The 13,860-nt window shown below is 42.6% G+C and overlaps 1 protein-coding gene across 2 annotated transcripts in view; it reads right to left on the bottom strand.

Annotated features, from left to right (window-relative positions):
* The window catches only part of LOC139406498 (peroxisome proliferator-activated receptor alpha-like), a 57,390-nt gene extending 53,270 nt beyond the window's left edge, over positions 1–4,120 (bottom strand). The window contains exon 1 of one of the 2 annotated variants that reach the window (XM_071149149.1): positions 3,980–4,120. The gene's annotated coding sequence lies outside the window, so the exon portion shown is untranslated. The remainder of the gene's footprint in view (positions 1–3,979) is intronic. The other variant, XM_071149150.1, reaches the window with a different exon arrangement.
* Between the last annotated feature and the right edge of the window lie 9,740 nt (positions 4,121–13,860).

Below are 13,860 nucleotides of genomic sequence, written 5' to 3'. Positions count from 1 at the left end.
GGCCGTACGCTCTACACTCAGTAGCGCCTTACGGTCGGATGCCGAGCAGTTGCCATACCAGGCGGTGATGCAACCAGTCAGGATGCTCTTGATAGTGCAGCTGTAGAATTTTTGGAGGATCTGGGGACCACTGCCAAATCTTTTCACTCTCCTGAGAGGGAGACTGTCTTGGTGTGTTTGAACCATGATAGTTTGTTTCTGATGTGGACACCAAGGCGGCAGGTAGCCTAGCCTAGTGGGCCAGTAACTGAAAGGTTGCTAGATCAAATCCCTGAGCTGACAAGGTAAAAATCTGTAATTTTGCCCCTGAACAAGGCAGTTAACCCATTGTTCCTAGGTCATCATTGTGAATAAGAATTTGTTCCTAACTTACTTGCCTAGTTACAAGTAACTCTAAACTCTTGACCCCCTTTTTCTCCCCAATTTAATGGTATCCAATTGGTAGTAGTTACTGTCTGTCTTGTCTCATTGCTGCAACTCCCGTACGGACTCGGGAGAGGCAAAGGTCGAGAGCCATGCGTCCTCCAAAACACAACCCAACCAAGCCGCACAGCTTCTTGACACAACACAAATCCAACCCGGAAGAGAGCACGCAGAGGAAACACCGTACACCTAGCGACCTGGACAGCATGCACTGTTCCCGGCCCACCACAGGAGTCACTAGTGCACAATGAGACAAGGATATCCCTGCCGGCCAAACCCTCCCTAACCCAGATGACACTGTGCCAATTGTGCACCACCCCATGGCCCTCCCAGTTGCGGCTGGCTGCGACAGAGCCTTAGACCACTGCACCACCCGGGAGGCCTCAACCATGGTAGATCATTGCTGGACCTTAAAACAAGTAGAAACTTTTCAGCGTGAAGAAGGCCTAGGTGGAAAGTTTCACTGATGGAAGGGTGACCTTTGAACTAAAGGCAAACTCCGCGTCCACATGGCCCTGGCAGTATGAAGAGGGCCCCAAGGCAGCAACCTGAGAGACTAATGTAACCCTCAACTACCACTACACAGTGCAGTCAGTGACTGTCCAGGCTATCCTTACCAAACCTCACAGAGAACACTGTGATCAACAGTTGTGGTCAAATATATTGGCACCCTTGCACCATTCACTATTTCTTAAAAAATAAGTTAAAATAAAAAAAAACGTTTGGTGTTCACATGTGTATTTGTTTGATTTATAACTGTTAAGGTTTAAGAAAAAAATATATATATAATTTAGATTTTCCACTTCAAAACAAAAAATGGCCTGGACTAAATTATTCAAAATTAAAATGAATTTGTTTGGAGGCAGGTGATTCTCGTGTATGTCTAATTTACCTCACCTGTGGTAAGTTGCAGGTGCCTACAGGGTCATAATAGCCATTCAAGGGCCTCCTGAGTGGCGCAGCGATGCAAGGCGTCACTACAGACCCGGGTTCGATCCCAGGCTGTCTCACAGCCAGCTGTGACCGGGAGACCCATGAGGCGGCGCACAATTGGCCCAGCGTCATAAGGGTTAGGGGAGGGTTTGACTGACCGGGATGTCCTTGTCCCAATCTGCTCTAGCGACTCCTTGTGGCGGGCCGGGCGCCTGCAAGCTGACTCTGGTCACCAGCTGGACGGTGTTTCCTCTGACACATTGATGTGGCTGGCTTCCGGGTTAAGTGTACGGCTTGACTGGCTTGTATTTCGGAGAACGCGTGACTCTCGAGCTTCGCCTCTCCCGAGTCCATACTGGATTTGCAGCAATGGGACAAGACTGTAACTACCAATTGGATATCAGGAAAAAGGGGGTAAAAGTACTACATAATATATATATATATATATATATATATATATATATATATATATATATATATATAGCCATTCAACCAGTTTTTAAAAGAGAATACTGAACATTCTGCTCCATTGCACTCCGTTGTAAAGTGCAATGGTGCCAATATATTTGATCGCAACTTGTATGAGTACCAAATTCAGAATTTTTTTAGGTGACTAAAAGAAGGTAACAAGTGGATTAAAATCCCAACCAGCTTGGATGTGGAAAAACCCGGGCAGCATTCCTGTAGCTTGGAGGACTGGGGCAGGAACAGGAACGGCAGGATTTGGGTCAAGTTTCAGACTCACAGAGGAAGTGTGCAATTTGGCACTGAAAGGCTCTATTGGTAGGTTGTTGATTCCCTTCATAAGAGATCATTTTACGGCAAGCATTATACACATACTAGGTTACAATTTAGTTTGATTTTGCGTAATGTGCATAACTTTGACCTGCTAAAAAAGCAAGTCATTTCGGCACCACGTTACGTACTAAATGTAGGTATGAACTAACCATTAGCAGTCTAGAAATAACTATTGTACTTGTATATCCTTCACAAACCCTTTATAAACGTATTATGAAGCCCATTATAAAGACCTGACCATTCAGACACACATGTGGGACCCTTTTATCCCATCTGTACATAGACATAGAAAAGTATAGATAAGTATAATAGTATATAGTTTATAGATAGTGTGAATGAAGTACATTTATTCTAAAAACAGAGCAAACCTGGAAATATCCTCCTGATTAGAAGGGAGGCAAACCTGCAGGCCAAGACAAAAGGATGATCACCCTGAGCATTGAGCCAACTCTCAACACATGCTTCATCTTCCCTTACAGTAATACCCATTCACTATCAACAGGCCTCCAAGCTTTCTTCCAAAACCTGACCACCCAGACACACGTTTTAGCGTCATTACTGATTCTGTCCTCAACACTGCCTCTCGCCCCTATTTGCCATATAAAGACCAACTTCAAAGTGTAGGCTAGTCATACTCAACATAATATTATACTCATTCTGAGCAAAATTATTACTACTGAGTTATTCTGAATGAGAAAAGCTGGGAAAAACAAAAACAATTACATTGTAGTAAACTCAACAATGTCATGCATATGCAACTTGCAGCCTAATTATGTATTAGAATGTTACAAAGCTCACATGTTACAAAACTCTCATGGCAATTTTCCAATTCATTATTTATAGAAGTAGCCTAACCCAGGGGTCTTTAACCTTTTCTTGCCCAGAGACCCCCTCTCAGGCAAACTGGCGACCCAGGGACCCATGATACATTAGCAACAATATATATTTTTAAATGCATGTCTTGTCTTATGGTCAGGTGAATGAGAACGTCAAGGAGAAGTAATTCACATTATAAAATAAATAGATTTGGTCGTTTTTTATTATTATTTTTACCTCCCCACATTATAATTGGAAGTGTAAACTCTAACATAGCCTATTAGCTAGAAAGGTAACTTCAAATACATTTTCGCTAAGAACAGCTATTTAGCTGGTTAAACAAAAGTTAGCCGTGTGTTGGCAAACATGTATGTCCAAGTCAAGAAAGCACTTGCCGTACTGGTAGCGGGTACTTTTTCAAAGCCCATGTCAGATATTCCATTGAGTGTATTTGGCTCCAATGAGTTCAATTTGTTCAACATTAGGAGTTGAGAAATAAAGTTGCCATCATTAGAAGTAAAACATTCTCCTCTACTGTAGGTATGTCATTCAACATGGGTTTATTCTGTTGTTGCTAGCGATATTCATTAAAACATTGAAATTATCCAATAATCAAAACCAATTACTTTTTTATATATATATTTTCGCGGACCCCTGCAGTTCGGACCCCTGGAGCTATCAATAGCCATTGGCCTACATCCCAAAAAGCATGTATCATATACATAGGTCGGATGCGCAGGCGTACTCGACTGTACAATAACAATGGCCCCAGATATCTTGTTGCAACATGCATTCATTGATTTTTCAGTTTTTGTTGCTGAAACTATCATGAATGGGATAAATTCTTTAAAGATATCAGTCGATGAACACCGGCAAATTTCAATCTTAACACTTCAATTCAATGTCAAAACTATACAGTCTAGAAATTCTGTGATATCAGTCATGAAGCAAGCAATGCATTGAGAGTCACATCGATATGTGCAATAATAAACCTATCAAATCGATCTACCTTACAACGGACAGTCCGATCGGAAACCGACATCCCGTCAGAAACCTCCGTGCGTTGAGAAGCTGTCAGTGCGAGTTCGAGTGGAACAAGGAGGGAAAGAATTGTCCCCTTCAACACGTCCTTGTTTGTCTCCTAAACAACTCTGCTGCTGTCAAAACCGCCCACATACAGCCCACAGAGCACTGCCCACCAGCCGGAACTGACGTAATGATTGACAGCTGGTGTGAAAGAACCACAACCCCCCCCCCCCCCCCCTGACACACCTATCTTTTCAGCGAATAGAAAGAGCCCGTCTTTCCCTTGAGCAGGACGCCCCCTAACAAAGGAATGACATTAGGGAGCAAGGCAATAATCCAACTCATGTTCACTAGCTGCTGCGTTGGCCAATGTAGTAGGAAAAATGTTCACAGAAGCTGAAGACCAGAAATATGGGTATTTTAATAACTTTTAAACTCCCTTTATCTACAGTTACTAAAATGTTTTTATATGTATGTATATGTATTACAGGGTTATAAACATAACCTCCAGCTCCTATTATTGTTCCTGTACTACGGTGCATTCCTCTTATCATAATAAAATAGGATCTTATTCTGCATTGAAGGGTGCTGTGCTTTCTCCCGTATTCAGTGCTGCAGAAGGCACACATCCTGTGGTCAGACAACCCCTGAAATGTCATCACACACAGACACGTCACGTGACTCTCCTTCATGTCATGTGTCATGCCCCCCTGCCTCCACAGCTCACCATTGGCCCAAGACATAGGACTTGACATAGGACAAGACATAGGACTTGACATAGGACAAGACATAGGACTTGATTTTACATTTCAGTCATTTAGCAGACGCTCTTTTCCAGTGCGACTTACAGGAGCAATGAAGGTTAAGTGCTTTGCTCAAAGGCACATAGACAGATTTTTCACCTAGTCGACTCAGGGATACGAACCAGCAACCTACTGGCCCAATGCTCTTAACCGCTAGGCTATCTGCCCATAGCATTTTTGACAAGGTCATACTATAGCCTACTGTGCAAACAACACAGGCACACCATTGCAGGGATGGAGGACCTGGTCAAAGAACAGCTTGTATAAAATAGGTTTAAAAAATACACTTCATTCAAAAAAACTATTTTGCTGTTGCCTAAATTCTTCAGCCACACTTCTGTGGATAATATGAAAACCAGTCAATACAGTATCACTGTGAAGAATGCCAAACACATAATGGTGGGGTGTATTAAGTTACCCACAGTTTAACTGATTTAGATACATTTTAATATGATAATATTGACTAGCCAAGCCATGAAGTCCTCCAATAAATTGCTGCAATAAGTTCAACATTAAAGGAGAAGTTTCCTTTGTTACAACCAAATCTCTATTTTTGATATAAATGGCATGTTATGGAAGGTTCCAGACATCTTTTTTGTGATATCGCATGTTTTTGAGAAATTTAACCCAAACAGCAAATCACTTCTTCGTCCTCGTTGTGTAATATGGAGCCCTGAAAAAACATGAACAAAGGCTCCAAAAACACCCAAATACGTCCTTTTAGAAACGACAAAGCACTCAGTATAGTGATGCAGATGTTAAGATGTTGTACGCATGAAATTGTGTCATTCCGAACTTTATCCGCAATGTTATATTCCCTTTTGCACAACTCAAGCCGTTTCCCCTATCCAGCTGTTCCATTTTCCGCATAGCCTGCTGCTGCATGTAACTGCCAAAATAAAGGAAACCCGAACATAAAGCATCTTAGCTGTGGAAAGCATGGGGTGCTTCCACACAGGAAGTTTCAGACACTTGTAGAATCTATGGCGCATTGAAGGTGCATTGAGGTGCATTGAAGCTGTTTTGGTGGCTCATGGTGGCCCAACGCCATATTAAGCAGCCAGGTCACCCGTGATACAAGTCAGTATTCGACATCCATCCATGTCTGAGGACATTGGGCGATGACGTGTAAAATGAACTCTAGGGGCAACAGTGAATGCTGTTACCTTCAAGTAGGTCTCGGTTTTACTAGGGTGTTGTGGACTGGGATGGTGGATGGGTGTTAACATCTGATTTTAAATGTTGCATGTTGGATCCAGCGATAGAAAGTTGTTGTTTTTATTTTTGTTTTAAGCCTATCCCAAACCTTAACCCTTACCTTAGCCATTCAGAGTTGATGCCTAACCTTAACCTTAAACACTTCGATATTTGACATTTGGAACAACTTCGAAATGTGACGTTTGAGAAACATGGATGAACGTCTTATTCTGATGTGAGGCTGTGAGAGCTGCTAGCAGCACTTTGTATCCCTCATTTACTCAATGTTTCCTATATTGTGGCAGTTACATGTAAAATAGACTGAGAGGTATTTCTGGAGTCGCAACAGAATGGAATAGGCCTATAACGTTGCGGATAAAGTTTGGAATGACACAATTTCATGTGTTCAACATCTTAAGATCTTAAGACATGCATCACTATACTGATAGCTTTGCTGGTTCTGAAAGTGTATCTGGGTGTTTTTGGAGCCTTTGTTCATGCATTTTCAGGGGCCACATACTACACAATGTTTGGGGTACATTTCTCAAAAATGTGAAATCACGAAGAAGGTCTCTGGAACTTTCCATAACATGCCATTTACATATAAAAATGTTGATTTGGTTGTAAAAAGGAAACATTCCCTTAATGGACCATTTGTGTTTGTACTGGCCTGGTCAGGTGCTGAGTGTGCAACAACCCTCCACTGATTTCTCCTGCAGCCTGTTTCCTCATGTTCTGTCCCTGGTCTGGACTCTATCACACTGTGTCCAGTGCCATTGGCAGAGTGCTGTGTGTTGCTCCATCAGACCTTGGCCCAGATACCCTCCTCCTCTTTCCACACACAAATATATGCACGCGCGCACACACACACACACACACACACACACACACACACACACACACACACACACACACACACACACACACACACACACACACAGAGCCTCATGACAAGCGGTAATCGGCAGCTCTCTGCATTCCCTGGAGTGGCTCCAAGGTCCCAGTCACCAGCCATTGCACTGGAGGTTCCCTGGAGTGGCTCCAAGGCCCCAGTCACCAGCCATTGCACTGGAGGTTCCCTGGAGCGCCTCCAAGGCCCTAGCCACCAGCCATTGCACTGGAGGTTCCTCGCTGTGAGCAAAGGAACATTAGAAGATAAGGCTAATTTCAACACTTTTCAGAGGGGTTGTCAAAAAGTGTCGGGCATTGGATTTTTTCTGTCTGTACCTCTTTATTTGGTTTCACAATCTGAATCTGGGGGATTGACATAGAATGTTTCCCCACAGCTTCTTCATTGAGGAACAACCCATTGACTCCCATTTGAGACAGAATGGCACAATGCCCTGAACCTAATTCCTCAAACCTACTTCATTCACCTCGTTTTGCCCCAAAAAACCCTGGCAGGCATCTTTAATCCTAATCTTCTCCGCATTCTGACTGTGCCCGTATTTTTAGACAGGTGTAGACGATTAAAAGACGCATTGTGATCTGATTGTGATCAGATCTACCTGACCATAAATGTATAGGATCATGAATCAGTATGAGGAGATGAGATGCACAGATACTTGTTTACAGATGGCTCATAAATGCCTACCATAAATGTACCCTCAAACCACGGCAGGCTTTGGCGTCAGACTGAATCCTACACTTTCTATGTCTTGTCATCCTTTCAAATACAGTTTTTATTTGGTTAATTGTACCTTTATTTTAATAGAGTCCCTCTGTTAAAATAGAGACCAGTCTCTCTTTCACAAGGGAACCATGTATATAAATAATTTAATAAATACAATATAATGCAAATATACAAAAACTACAAATACATTCAAGAAACACAATTACATTCATCAGCAAAGTGGGCCCCAATCAGTTTGAACTGCCAGAGAGGCACCAGAACATCCAGCTGTACGAACTCTGTAGATTGTTTCATACATGGTGTGCCAACAAACTAAAAGCAGATTTACCTAACTCTGAGGGGAACAAAGGTATTTCCAGAGTTAGCCATCCCTGAGACCATGAACGGTAACTCGTATGTCTAAAGGTTATTAACAAAGTTAGATACAGTGGGAGTTTTCGTAAGAGAGCTTTATAAATAAAAAAGAGAGCGTGACTTCCAAGAGGGCCAGCCTACTTCTGGTAAAGAATGTAGTGATGTGTACTGAACCTGTCTCTCTTAGTAAAACGAAGTGCGCTATGGTAAACTGATTCTATCGGTTTTAATGAAGTGGCAGCTGCCTTCATATAGATCAGGGATGGGAAACATTGATGGGGTGGGGGCCACAAAAAATCTGAACGCATCATGAGGGGCTGCAGTGGCTCAGCGAGTTCCCACATACCCTCCACACACAGTCAGAGCTAGCCCCAGGCTTTTGGAAGCACTAAGCAACAACAAAAAAGATCAGCGTGCCTACCATCCCTGATATAGAGGATGTCGTGATACGACCGGTAGGAACGTCGATTGAATGACCTACTTTCTACTATTTAGCGTGTTTCAACTGTTCAAACATTGGAGTAATGTCTTTATGCTGCCAACTGCATAGAAGTTATTACATTTTTTAGGAGAGATCAAATATCAATCAATATCAATTAAATATCTGTGTCTGGACCACTGGCCTGTAGTGGTTAGAGCTTTGGGCCAGTACCCGGAAGGTTTGCTGGATTGAATCCCCGAGTTGACAAGGTAAAAATCTGTCGTTATGTCCCTGAGCAAGGCAGTTAACCCACTGTTTCCCGGGCGCCGAAGAAGTGGATGTCGATTAAAGCAGCCCCCCCCCCCCATCACCTCTCTGATTCAGAGGGGTTGGGTTAAATGACACATTTCAGTTTAATACATTCAGTTGGACAACTGACTAGGTATCCCCGTTTCCCCCTATATGGGTCTGGATTTAGTAAAATGGCCCTCTACCCCCACCTGCTGCTGAAATGCACACTGTGCATCAAAATTCAATTTACTTAAATGTGTTGAAATTCAGATGCACTCTAAAATATAATTTAACTGCAAAATAGATTGTTCTGAGAAATTGTTTAGCAATTAGGGATATATATATATATAGGGAACCCTCCCCTAACCCGGACAACGTTGGGCCAATTGTGCGCCGCCCTATGGGATAAGGTAATAAGGTGGAATAGATCTTGTTCATCCCAGTAAATTGTGTTTCAAGTATTAAAGTGGAATACAATTTATCTAAATGCAGATTGTGACTAAATACGATTCTGTTTATAATAGGGGAAAGTCATATTTCAGATGGATGTGTGAGAGGACACCCACTTTGTGGCTTTCTTTCAAGTGAATGCCTTGAAAAGGGCGCAGATGAAGACAGTCACTGTGGGATTGATATGACCTCATCCCACAGGTAGTCACTGTTACCACTATCTACAAAAAATGAATAATGTAGTCGAAATGCTCAGTGTCTCCCTGAGACAGAGTGAACAGACAGAGAGCCATTGTCTTATGTGTCTTAGTATTCAACTCCCTCTCATTTGTCACAAGGGCCAAGGCTCAAGTCAGTTCAATATGGTGGCCGGTGGGAGGATTGGGAAGAGGTGCAGCATCCATACTAATCTACGCTGCACTGAGGGAGTGAGAAACTACACACTCATACATTTGGGGGATGGAGAATGCTATTTACAGTGCATTCGGAAAGTATTCAGACCCCTTGACATTTCCACATTTTGTTACGTTATAATCTTATTCTAAAATGGATTAAAAAAACTTTTAAACGTTTCCCCTCATCAATCTACACACAATACCCCATAATGGCAAAGCAAAAACAGGTTTTTAGAATCTTTTGCAAAAATGCATTAAAAATAAGAAACTCAAATATCAAATTTACATAGGTATTCAGATCCTTTACTCAGTACTTTGTTGAAGCACCTTTGGCAGCGATTACACCCTCAAGTCTTCTTGGGTATGACGCTACAAGCTTGGCACACCTGTATTTGGGGGGTGGCTCTCATTCCTCTCTGCAGATTTTCTCAAGCTCTGTCAGTTTGGATGGGGAGCGCTGCTGCACAGCTATTTGCAGGTCTTTCGAAAGATGGTCAACCAGGTTCAAGTCCGGGCTCTGGCTGGGCCACTCAAGGACATTCAGAGACTTGTTCCGAAGCCACTCCTGCGTTGTCTTGACTGTGTGCTTAGGGTCATTGTCCTGTTGGAAGGTGAACCATCGAGCCCAGTCTGAGGTCCTGAGCGCTCTGGAGAAGGTTTTCATCAAGAATCTCTCTGTACTTTACGCCATTCATCTTTCCTCGATCCTGACTAGTCTCCCAGTCCCTGCCGCTGAAAAACATCCCCACAGCATGATGCTGCCACCACCATGCTTCACCGTAGGGATGGTGCCAGGTTTCCTTCAGACGTGATGCTTGGCATTCAGGCTAAATAGTTCAATCTTGGTTTCATCAGACCATAGAATCTTGTTTCTCATCGTCTGAGAGTCTTTAGCAGTCTTTTGGCAAACTCCAAGCAGGCTGTCATGTGCCTTTTACTGAGGAGTGGCTTCTGTCTGGCCACTATAGAATAAAGGCCTGATTGATTGTGTGCTGCAGAGATGGTTGTCCTTCTGGAAGTTTCTCCCATCTCCACAGAGGAACTCTAGAGCTCTGTCAGTGACCATCGGGTTCTTGGTCACTTCCCTGACCAATGCCCTTCTCCCCCGATTGCTCAGTTTGGTCATGCAGCCAGCTCTAGGAAGAGTCTCGGTGGTTCCAAACTTCTTCAATTTAAGAATGATGGAGGCCACTGTGTTCTTGGGGAGCTTCAATGATGCAGAAATGTTTTGGTACCCTTCCCTAGATCTGTGCCTCGACACAATCCTGTCTTGGAGCTCTATGGACAACTCCTTTGACCTCATGACTTGATCTTTGCTCTGACATGCACCGTCAACTGTGGGACCTTATATAGATGGGTGTGTGCCTTTCCAAATCATGTCCAATCAATTGAATTTACCATAGGTGGACTCCAATCAAGTTGAGGAAACATCTCAAGGATGATCAATGGAAACAGGATTTTTCGAAAAACCTGTTTTTGCTTTGTCATTATGGGGCATTGTGTGTAGAATGCTGAGGATTTTGTTGTATTTAATCAATTTTAGAATAAGGCTGTAACGTAACAACATGTGGAAAAGGTCAAGGGGTCTGAATACTTTCCGAAGACACTGTATTGTGCAAATTGTGTTTGAGTAGTTTACTGGCACATGTACTTGCGATCCGAAACCCTTGGTGTGCCATACGTTTCAAATCTGTACTTGACCTCCTGTTGAGGTAATTTATACTTCACTCTGCAGTTTTTTCAGATGAGCTTTAATAAAGTAAGGACACAGTTAATGAAAACATTTGTTTTTGTCATTTAGCAGGTCCCTCTTACCATCATTTGATGCACATACGCATCAAAGACTTTCATATTATAATTTAAGATGAGAAAAAAGAACAAACCCAAACTGCTCTTGCTAGTATGGGCTCCTGAGTGGCACAGCGGTCTAAGGCACTGCATCTCAGTGCCAGAGGCATCACTACAGTCCCTGGTTTGAATCCAGGCTGTATCACATTAGGCCGTGGTTGGGAGTCCCATAGGGCGGCGCACAATTGGCCCAGCATTGTCTGGGTTTGGCCAGGGTAGGCCGTCATTGTAAATAAGAATTTGTTCTTAACTGACTTGCCTAGTAAAATTAAAATAGTATCACTGCTCTTCAATAAGGTTTACGTATCAGCCTCAAGGCCTTCGTCAGAGCTTTTGTGAGTTTTTTTAAATTAGCACCCTTATGTAGACATAGCTCCACCCACATCCGTTCAATGCATCGAATTGGGTTGAATCTTATTACCATGCACCTGCAAAAAAGATAGCTCAGAAGTGCGAATGCCATTTGAATATTATCATTTAACAAATCCAAACACAGCAAAAAGAAAGACAAGGTACGGACGACATTTATAAAATAATAATTTTTATTACTCATTTGAAAACATACAATTTCAAAGTTATCCAATAACATGTTAGCTACATGGTAATCATAGATTGTCAGTAGACTTTACCTGAAATGCTCCTGTGTCCTCTGGAGCTGATTAACAGATAGATAACTATTTTATACCTAGATACCTAAATGCATACCTATTTTCGATGCTAGATTATCATGTGGTGCCAACGGCGGCCTCTGCTGTTGTCTGGTGAAGTCTTGCTGCCCTTCAGGGAAGGCAGTAAATTGTATAGTTATCTCCTGATGGGGCAAAATCACTACCCTGAAACCACACAACCTACTACCTCACCCCGTGCGAACATCATAGAGGCAGAGCAGTTTCACGGCAAAATAATAAATATAGTATGCAAAGAGCCAGAACAGAACCAAATGATGCATAGATACAATATAAATGACATTACAAACATGTAATACACTTGAATTAGTACATAATACGTATTCCTATCGAGGTCCGGGTGGCGGGCGAGCTGCAGAGATGAAGGATGATATTACAGCCACCTCAGGAAAGACAGTAAGTTGTATAGTTATCTGACAGGAAGGGTATGACCCTAAAACTATACAACCTACTACCTCACCCCAAAGCACAGTGATAGACCCGTCAGTCTACTCTGGTCCTCCAGTACCATGGTCCCAGTCAGCTAAGTCAGGAAGACAGCTTCAACAACACCTCAGTAAACACAGAAAAATGGTTAGGTTTGAAACATAGTGAAAAGCAACCTGGTTCAAGCATTAATGTTGTAACTCCGCGTGCTGCAACGTTGGTTATGGTTATATATACTCGTTACATTTTTGGGAGCAGAGTGTGGAACTTTCTTTCTTTTGTTTAGAAATAATTAAACATAAACACATAATCACAGATTCATTCACCTCTAACCAGTCTGACACAGAGATACTGGGATTGTCTGAAGTGTCAATGGGACAGTTTTACAGAAGTTAAAAGCATATTTAATTGAGAATCTCCATTTAAAGAGCTATTTAGTACAGGACAGGGCTTAATGTGTGTCCCGGAAACCTTTACTAAATGCATTCCTGGTAACTGGTGTACACTAGGCATTTCCCAGAAAGGAGTGAGTTTCCACTGGTGGACAGACAGAAAGTGGGGTGGACTAGCTCAAGCCCTCAACCATGTGTGCGGAGCAGTGCAGCTGCTGCTGTTAATGTTTCTCACCTGCTCCCTAATGAACAGAGAGAGAGGGAAAGGGGAATACACTGGCCTACCGCCTCCTCCCTCCTCCTCCTCCCTCCATCATGCTCACAGCGGCTTGTCAGGTAGCTCTGTCTGAAAGGAACGAACAGGAGAAATCAGTTAGTTGGAGGGAAAACATCAACTTGAGCTTTGCCTTCTTGCAACAAAATGCAAGAAAAAGGTCATTTCCGTACAGTAAATGAGTATGTTTTCAATCAATTGCCTGGTGAAATGAAAATAAAATGCAATTTGTGTGTTAATGCATGAGTAAGCACCCAAGGATGCACACACATCCTCTCGTTCACTGTCACAATGCCTGCTGTTCGGTCATATAATCCTGTTGGATGCCTTGCTATATCCCCTATGTCTGATATATATCCCCTATGTCTGATAGGAGTACAGTACAGTACAGTAGTACAGTAGTACAATACAATAGTACAGTAGTACAGTACATGAGTACAGTAGGACAGTGGTACAGTACAGTAGTACAGTAGTACAGTATGTTAGTACAGAAGTACAGTAGTACAATACAGTAGTACAGCAGTACAGTACAAATCACAGTAGTATAGCAGTACACTACAAATCACAGTAGTATAGTACAGTAGCCAGTAGTACAGTATAGTACAGCACAGTATGTCTTGAGAGGATCATTGTGTCATATAATCCTGTTGGATGCGTTGCTATATCCCCTATGTCTGATAGGAGTACAGTACAG

Source organism: Oncorhynchus clarkii, chromosome 4 (assembly GCF_045791955.1).
Source record: "Oncorhynchus clarkii lewisi isolate Uvic-CL-2024 chromosome 4, UVic_Ocla_1.0, whole genome shotgun sequence".
NCBI classification, from domain to species: domain Eukaryota; kingdom Metazoa; phylum Chordata; class Actinopteri; order Salmoniformes; family Salmonidae; genus Oncorhynchus; species Oncorhynchus clarkii.
This window is presented reverse-complemented; position numbering and strand designations above follow the sequence as displayed.